The following is a 9,518-nucleotide window of genomic DNA, read 5'->3' as shown; positions in this document are numbered from 1 at the left end:
GAGGGGAGAAAGGGAGAGGGCAGTGGGATGGGGGGAGTATCCTTAATATAGAGGAGGTAGCTGAAATAGCTGGCATGGATTTTTTAAGAGCATGCCTTTAATTTTGTTAAACATTTTATTTATTGATTTTAGAGACCGAGAGAGGAAAGAAGAGACACACAGAGAGGAACTCACTCTGTTGTTTCACTTACTGATGCATTCATGTTTGACTCTTGTGTGTGTATCCTGACCAGGGATCAAACCTGAAACCTTGGTGTACAGGGACAATGCTCTAACCAACTGAGTTACCCTGCCAGGCCCCCACATGAATTATTGACAACCTGGTCTAAATTGCTTATAAGAAATTTCCTCTGGTAAACATGGGTGTTCCAGGTGCAAGGAGACACTGTATTATCTGAAATCTCTGATAGAAAACTTTTAAAATTGGGCATGCTAAGAGAATTGTGGTAGGATACAAGGCCATTTATAAACAGAATGGAATCTAGACGGGTCTAGGCTAGACTTCTTGGACAAGCACTGATTGTCTGCTCCACTTTCAACGTGGAAAGTCTTAGTTGAAACCCATTAGAGGGAACTGTGGACAGAAAAGGCCCAAATATGACAATTGAAAAAGAAAATATGAATATACATTTCCAATACTCTTAACCAGGTGTGCATTAAGAAAGCAAAGGAATTTTATGCAAGATATGAAGCCTAGAATTTCTGCACCAACAAGAAAAAATTCATACTTATCCTCCAGGATAAATTACTTCTGATTTGGAAATTAATGCTTGTACCTGGTAGCTTAATAGTACAGAGAGATTTAGTACATTTATATACCATCTTCACCATTTGGGAAACTTTTGGTTTCCAGTTCAGATTCTCCTAAAGAAAGAGAAGATGACAAGTGCAGAACACTTATTGTGGGACAACGCTATGCAGTCAAGTGGGCAGAACTTCACCTTCAAGGCACTGATTTTTCAATGTATTGCAAAGAAGTGTTGTATATCTACTCAATGCATAGCAACAGATGCCAGTGATGTAGCAGGAGTCCGTGTAGGTTCCTACCTTCCCGCACAGAATTCCAAGTCTTGGCGCCAGAGGCAGGTCCAGTTCACTGTGAGATCTTATGCTGGTTACTCAACTTCGACCTCAGTGTCTTCCTCTAAACAAACACACAAACATAGGTAACATTTACTATGGGTGATTGCTTTTGAAATTTTCATCTATCAATTCTATTCGGATAGACTTTTCATTCAATAACATTCAGCCTTATTTTGGTGATGACTTTCGACAAGCGTAGACAGTAGTGTGGCCACCACCACAGTGTGATTTAGGACATTTGCATCATCCTTACAACATGCCACGTTGTATTCGTTCCTCCCCTGAAGCCCAGAACCTGGCAAACTTGGATCTTCTTGCTGTCCCTATACTTCTGTCTGTTAAAATTTCATGACTAAAGGCATCCATACCTTACATACTCTTTGATGTCTGGCTTCCTTCACTTAGCAGAACGCATTAGAATTTACCCTCAGTGTTTTGTGTGGCAACTATTAAATTATTAAATGATTTTCAGACTAGTCATTTCCTATTGAGATTTAAGGAAAAATATCACATTCAGGAAGTAATATTTGGGGCTAATACACAGAGGTTCCAGTTAATGATAAAATGAGAAATTGCAAGAGTTAGACACTTTCTGGAAAATGAAGCTTCCTTCTGTTTAATTGGTGCACATGTTCTTTAGACTGATGCATCGAGTTGAATATCTCAATTCTATTTTCATTCTGTATGTGCAGATAATATCACCTTTAGAAATATACAATCTCCAAGGGTCAGTCTTTATTGTCGCAGACATGGCAATTTATGTTGTTGCAACTCCAGCAATCAAAAGTCTGTTAATGGGATCATAAAACTTGACACACCATTTTTTTCCCACACAGAGAAGAAAATTAGGAAGTTGAATTTCAATATAGAAATGGCACTCAGAAAAGTGACCACAGATAAATCTAGAAGCTATTTTCAGAAAGAGGTTTCATTTGCTATGCCTTATACACTAAAAGTATGTCTCTGAAATTAACTCATTTTTTATGTGATCAAAATCCAAAGCAATAATAAGGTTATAATTTCTCCTATCCCCAAGTCAAAGTCTATTCAATGCCTAGAATTGGGAGGCTAAATTTGGGAGGTCACTTGACTGATACTGCTTTTCTCATTCAAAAGGGAATGTACACTAGCTCAGAACTTGAAATTTGAATTTTGGTTTTGCTTCTGAGAAATAGTGATTAGGATTTACAGTTTGCAACCTCAACTCTTAAATGAATCGAGGATTTATTATTATTGAGATCAGTAGACTGCCTGCAAATGCAACCTTCGGCTCTCTGCTTATACTTAAGCATAACTTAGCTGAAAACAGCTTACTCAGAACTTGTGGAAATGCCATCACTTTTTTAAAGTAAAAATTTATTCAATCATACATTGACTGAATTTGTGTATACAATATTATTTTTCATGTTAGTTTTGTTGCTACTATGTTATTATTAAAAAGTCCAAATTTAGATTTTTAAAAAATGTATCTCTATTGTTGAAAGTATTACAGATTTTCCCTTTTTTCTCCCCATTGATTTCATCCACCCTGCTCCTCCCCTACCCCAGGCTTCAGTGCACTATTGTCTGTGTCCAGGGGTTATGCATATATGCATATAAGTTCTTTGGTTAATCTCTTCCTGCCCACTCCCCCTCCCCCGCCTCCTACCCTCTGAGATCCATCAGTCTCCACTACTGTGTAGATAAAAGCTCAGGAAGTATTGTAAAACACAGACACACACACACTCTACATATCATATACAGTAGGCTCCCCAAGACCCCCAGTCAATACCTGAAACCTGGGATAGTACCAAACCCTATATACACTATGTTTTTCCTACATGTAGGTACCTAGGCTAAGTTTAAATGTATGCGGCACAGTAAGACATTAAAAATAATAACATAATAAAATAGGACAATATACTACAATAAAAGTCATGTGAATATGGTCTCTCCCTCTCTTTTTCTCTCTCTCTTAAATGATCTAATGGAACTGTACTCACCTTTTCACCTAAAGGAAGCACTTTTCGGCTTTTGTTTGGCATATCCAGATTGCCAGCATCACTACTCTGGCACTTTGGGGTCATTATCAAGTAAAATAAGGGTGATCTGTACACAGGCACTGTGATACCAGATAGTGGATCTGATCATCTAGCTGGTTACTGAGTGACTAACGAATGGGGAGCATCTACAATGTGGAGACACTAGACAAAGGGAGGATTCACGTCCTGAGCGAGAGAGAGCAAGACGGTGTGAAGTTTGATCATGCTGCTGAGAACAATGTACAATTGAAAACTTATGAATGGCTTATTTCTGGGAGTTTCTATTTAATATTTTTGGATCATGGTTTACCACATAAATTTCTTAGGTAATTTCTATAACCAGTGGCATGAAAACATTATTTTTTGTGACTAAAGAATATATTTTACATCACAACCACATAAATATCTACATATTTAAATTAAGTTATACATAACTTAAGTAAAAGTTAAACAATAGTTTTGTTAAACTATACCTGTCCTTACCATGAGTAATACACTCTGTTATTTTTAGTCATCTATTAACATTTTTTTAAAAATGCTCTTCATAATTTACTGTATTGATTTCAACCCACTAATGGTTTGCAAGCCACATATTGGAAAACAGTGTGGTTTCATCCTGCAATGGCTTAGTATAATCAATGTCCACCTGCAAAATGTTGAATCTAGACTTTTTGAATATAATTTCCTTATAGTAGAAAACTCTGTCCTTAAGAGGAAATAAAAAAAAATATATATTAATTTTGCTTAACTTTTGTCACATTGACCAAAATTTTGCATCTAAACTGTTATATAAATATAGTATTACTAGAGGCCTGGTGCACGAAATTCTTGCACAGGTAGGGTCCCTAGTCCTGGCCGGCAATCAGGGCTGATCGGGGGCCTTCCGGCTGTCAGCCGGGGCCTCCCTTCCCCGGCTGCCAGCTGAGGGTCAGGGCCTTACTTCATTCTGCACTGCCTCCTGGTGGTAAGCATCCGTCATAGCAAGCGATCGAACTCCCGGTCTCCTGGTCGAACTCCGGAGGGGACACTTTGCGTATTAGCCTTTTTTATATATAGATTGGTGTAGGAATCAAGAGGCCTGACCTCTATTTTTGTCTTCTAGACAATTAGAAAAATGTCCTTGGGCACTTATTTTAAGTATTAGAAACTCAAGAATCCTCTCTCTTTCTCTCTCTCTTTGTGTGTATGTGTGCATTTAATAGTTATGCATATGCATGTCTGCATTTTTTGATATTTTTATCATGTGCTTGTGTTGTTTTGATAATAATAGAAAGAAAGTAAATTGAACTGGATTACTTTTACTTTTATGTTTAGGTTAAAAAACAAGTATTCTGTTAACTTGCCATCAGTAAGTTATAACCATGGAGTTATTCAGAGATAGAAAACTAGAACGAAAACTAGAAATAGAACAGGAAAGTAGAGAAAGCAGAATTTCCCAGCTCTGTAGGCTTCTTAATTGGTTCTTGTAAAATACTTGGGGCTCATATTTCTTTAGGATAACCAATCAGAACTACTTCATGGTACTAGTGGTGGCTAGGAAAATTGCAAGCCTTATAGGAATCCAACACATATCCCTGGACTGTGTGGCTCAGTGGATAGAGTGTTGGCCATACACCAAAGGATCTTGGGTTTTATTCCCAGTCAAGGGCACATACCTGGGTTGCAGGTTCAATCCATAACCCCTATTGGGGTACGTTTTGAAGACAAATTAAAAAATATTAATGGAAAAATATCTTCAGGTTAGGATTAACAATACTAACAAAAGAATTCAACACATAATCTCTGCTTAATATCTACCAATAGTCCCTAACCCTAACTCTATTTCTTAACTTATATATAAAAACAAACAGAAAATAAGACCCATGTTTCTATGCCTTAAGTGAGGTCTAGGACTTCTCTACATAAGACAGCAAAATGCGAAGTATTCATCACAATGCTTTCTTCCATTGCATTGATTTTTCAAAAACAAGTGTTGGCTAAGTGATACTAAAATGTGATACATCTTTAACAATCCTAATAATCATCCTAAAAAAGCATTCTGATTAATTAGTAAAATTTGATAGTATGTTTTTAACTGTCCTTTTCAACAAAGGTTATATCTAATTAAATGTAATGTAAAGCCACATAAACAAAATGTCTCTTCATCTGTCATGGCAAACCTTCACCACAAACCTTCACTTAACATTTTTTTGTCCAAAAGTTTTGATGTTACACTTTCAGATTTTCTTCTAAATTGTACTTTAGACATGATGAGTAAGATGTCTCTATTAAATTTGTGGATCCTTTTTCAGAACATATATTGTTAGACCATTTCAGTATACACGTACAGTGATACGAACTCCATGTTTCTGTGCTGTAAGTATTTCAGCCAGCTTTAGATATCAAAGATCCGCTTTATACTGATGTGAACTGAACCACAGGGGTGAAGAATAGCCCTTTGTGGGGCTAAATGAAGCTCAAAAGACATAGCTAAGCGGTTATGCTTCCCCCCGTCAGCAGATTTCATCTTCAGGACCATGAGATGGTCTTTCCCTGTACACCCTTCATTTCATGTGTCTGTTGGCGTGAAATAGGCTGTCTCAAAACGGGCTAGTAAAGTCCTTGGTAACTTTAAGATTATCTTTTTTTTCCCTCCCCCCTCAGGGTCTACAAATAATTGAACTAATAACACAATGACCTTCCTAGATTGGGGGCCACCCTCCCTACACCATTTCCCACACGTTTGAAGCAGAGAACCTGCACAGTAAGAACATTTTTTAAAAAGTCATCTCTATGTAGAAATCAGATTCTGCCCCCACATTATCATAGACTATTTGCAAACTTTCATATTTTAAGTATTTTCTCCTTTCTGTCCCTACCAGGGGCTCCAGTCCGTTCCCCTGACTCACCCCGAAGAATGGGTATACTGTAGGGGAGAGGGGGGACGGGGAGACTCTTCAGTGCTATGGGCACCAGGCCTACAGTGCTGTCCCTCACCCATAGCCGCGCCCCTAATCCCGCCCCCCTATGCATCTCAGCTCTGGGAGGGGGCAGAGGCTCTGGGCCAATGGAGCTTATTCAGGGTTGTGGCAGAGTCAGCCTAGATCCCATAATGGAACCACACCTTGAGCCTGGGGGCTTCTTGCTGAGGCAGGAGGTGCTGGTGTCAGCCACCCCCCAGGCACACCTCATGGAGCTCGCAGGGAATGGATGCGGGGATCCGGCTTCACGATGCCCTGAGGAATCAAGCTCTTGAGCACCACCGGCCTCAGCTTGGCCGCTTGACCGCGTCCCGGTGTCTTGGTGACGATTGTCCCCTTTAGAATGCCCGAGCCAGGCCCCGTGTCATACATAGAACATGGAACTGGCCGCACGCGAAGCTGGCTCAGCAACCGCCGCCAACGGGCCACCCGCTCCCCGCTCCAGGCCCAGGACCACAGCCCGGCGTCAGGGCCACGGGCTCCTGGCCAATCCCACGGCGCTTTGCCCTCACTGGGCCGGCCTGGGGCCCCGCCATTCTAAGACTGTTCGCACACATACCCAATCTCACAGTCCGCAAGAGTAGAGAAATTAAAGTCCAATTGGAAATGTATGTGGAAAATGTGTTCGTGTTTTGAGGGGGAAGTTTTGGATTATTGTCCTCACAGCAGTAGTTACGTAAAAGCTGTGTCACAGCATGAAAGTCCTAAAGTTAGGCACCTGCGTGTTGGGATTTTAGGGGTCACAGAAGAGGTATGTTTCTCTCTCTCTCCATCCCACTGTAAAAGAACTTATACTCACTTGTGAATGTCCTATATGTCATGTTTAGTCATGTTTCACTTGTAAAACCGTACCTCTCATTAAGAAAAAAATATTAGGCCGAAACCGGTTTGGCTCAGTGGATGGAGCGTCGGCCTGAGGACTGAAAGGTCCCGGGTTCGATTCCGGTCAAGGGCATGTACCTGGGTTGCGGGCACTTCCCCAGTGGGGGATGTGCAGGAGGCAGCTGATCAATGTTTCTCTCTCATCGATGTTTCTAGCTCTCTATCTCTCTCCCTTCCTCTCTGTGAAGAATCAATAAAATATATTTTTAAAAAAAGAAAAAGAAAAAAATATTAGAATAACCAAAGTGTGCATAGTATGTAATCATCACTAAACTAGATTTTTAGCCAAGGGGATAGCTAAGACCCAAAGTTTAGCTATGGATGGTGAACCTGATGATGATTCTATCAAGTGAATGGTGATGTGGGAAGTGAGAAGTTGTGGCAAAATTTCTAGATTGAGCTCCTCGAACTTCATTTAAACAAATCCCAGAATCTGTTAAACTTCCTGATTTCTTGCCAAAGACTTCTTTCAGATAAGAAAGGTATAAAAAAGACACAATCGCATTTGAGACTCCACAAGTCTAATGTGAAGCCAGGGAAAGTATTACTATAGGTGGAAAACTTCAAATGTTAAACGGGTTTCATTGCATGCTCTTATGACTATCAATTATAATAAAATAACAGTGATTATCAAATTGATCAATTAACGTAATGTTAGATTATTGTTATGTATCATTAAGTATGTATTGCCATATATCATACAGGATCATTAAGGAAAATAGAAACTACATTAGGTAATTTAAACAGAGATTGAAACCAAGGATTTGGAAGTTTAGAAAAACTCACTGAAAGGTTGGGGGTGAAAATTGGGGCCCCAATAGATGTCACTAGGTTGCAGTTTTGCTGCCTCAGCTTTGGTTCTTAGAGTCAGAAATTTGTTTCTTCTTCCTTAAGTTAAGAAACTGTCGAAAACGGGAGCAAAGAACATAACTGACAACTCGCCTCAAGGCTGGGTATTGAGAGGGAGGTGTAGTCCAACTGCCACAATAATATGTCCATCTGCCAAAGCCCTTGTGCCCACTGCCCTCTGCAGCTACAAGTGCCATAAGGTGGCAGTATGGTTGACATGTTTGTGCTTGGAATTTGAAAAACCAAAGATGCTTAAAAATATACTAGAAGAAAACTCACTAAACTATTAACAGTATCTCATCTATATTGTAAAAGTAAATGAGATTTTGGTCTTCGAAGTATGTTAAATTTTTAAATGGGATTGTATCATAGTAGCAATTTCATTTCTACTGATGTGTTACTTTCCTATTACTGCATAACAAACTAACACAAACTTAACTGCTTAAAATAACCAACTTATTATCTGAGAATTTTCATGAGTCAGAATTCTAGGTTCAGCCTAACCCAGTCCTCTACTCAGGGTCTCTCTCTCACAAGACTGCAATGCAGGTATCAGCCAGGATTGGATTTCATCTGGAGACTTGACTAGGGAAGTATCCACTTTCAAGCTCATCAGATTGCTGACATAATTCACATTCTTACAGATGTAAAACTAATGGGGTCTTCCTTCTTCAAGCCTTCTCTGAACTCAGGAAAAAGCTAATTCTGCTGTCAAAAGGTTTACCTGATGAGGTCAGACCCACCCAGGACAATCCGTATTTTTATTAACTGGAATCTTGCTGATTAGAGTCCTTTATTACATCTTTTAATCTTTCCATATCAAGTAACATTATCTAGGGAGTAATATCCCATTATATTGACAGGTCCTGCTCACACTCATTGATCACTGGGGACCATCTTAGAATTCTGCCTACCATAACTGTGAAAAAAGAAATCTTACTCTGCTGGGCATTTTCTGCCTCACCTTGTTGGGCACAGCCTTTCTAGCTTGTTCTTGCACTGGCTCCATCGGAGTATTAGAAGAGTAAGTTTCTGAGGCAGGAAGTGAGGGGGTCATGAGAGGTATTACTTTTCTCTACAGCAGAGTAATGATTGAATTGGTCTGACTTAATTCCAGAATCTTACAATACATCATCCCAGAACTAGAAGTTGCTACAGAAGGAATCTTGACATTTCCTATCATTTAATTTTTTTTTTTTAAAGCAAAACCAGAATATGGGTAGTCCACGGTCATAGCTAGTTAGATGGGTAGCCAGAATCTGAGCCTAGGTTTCTTGACCTCCTAATTCAGTAGTGTTTTTCATGATACCAACCTATTTTGGTCATGAGATTATTATGAATAGATTTGTTTATTAGCATTAAAACTGGTTTCCGATTTCAGCATAAGGAAGATGTACAATTCCAATCTTGTGCCTAATTTATTGTTTTAATTGTACTAATTTCCAAATGAGGCCTTGTGATGGTTCTGTTTATATTACACCAAGCAATGGGTATTTAGAGCATAGCAATGCAAAGAAAAGCAGATCAAAAATGATATAGAAGCACTGGTTACCGGATCTTCTTCCTCTTTTATCTCCATGGTGTGCTCTCATCTCTTTTAGGCTTTTACCCAATGTCACTTTATTATTTAAAATTATAACACTTTCCTAATTCATCTAATCTCCCTTTCTCCAAGGAATTGATCACCAATTTTGTTATTTTTGTTTGTCTAATATATATATAT

This window comes from Myotis davidii, unplaced genomic scaffold (genome assembly GCF_000327345.1).
Source record: "Myotis davidii unplaced genomic scaffold, ASM32734v1 scaffold436, whole genome shotgun sequence".
In the NCBI taxonomy this organism is placed as follows: domain Eukaryota; kingdom Metazoa; phylum Chordata; class Mammalia; order Chiroptera; family Vespertilionidae; genus Myotis; species Myotis davidii.
Note: the sequence above shows the minus strand (reverse complement) of the source record.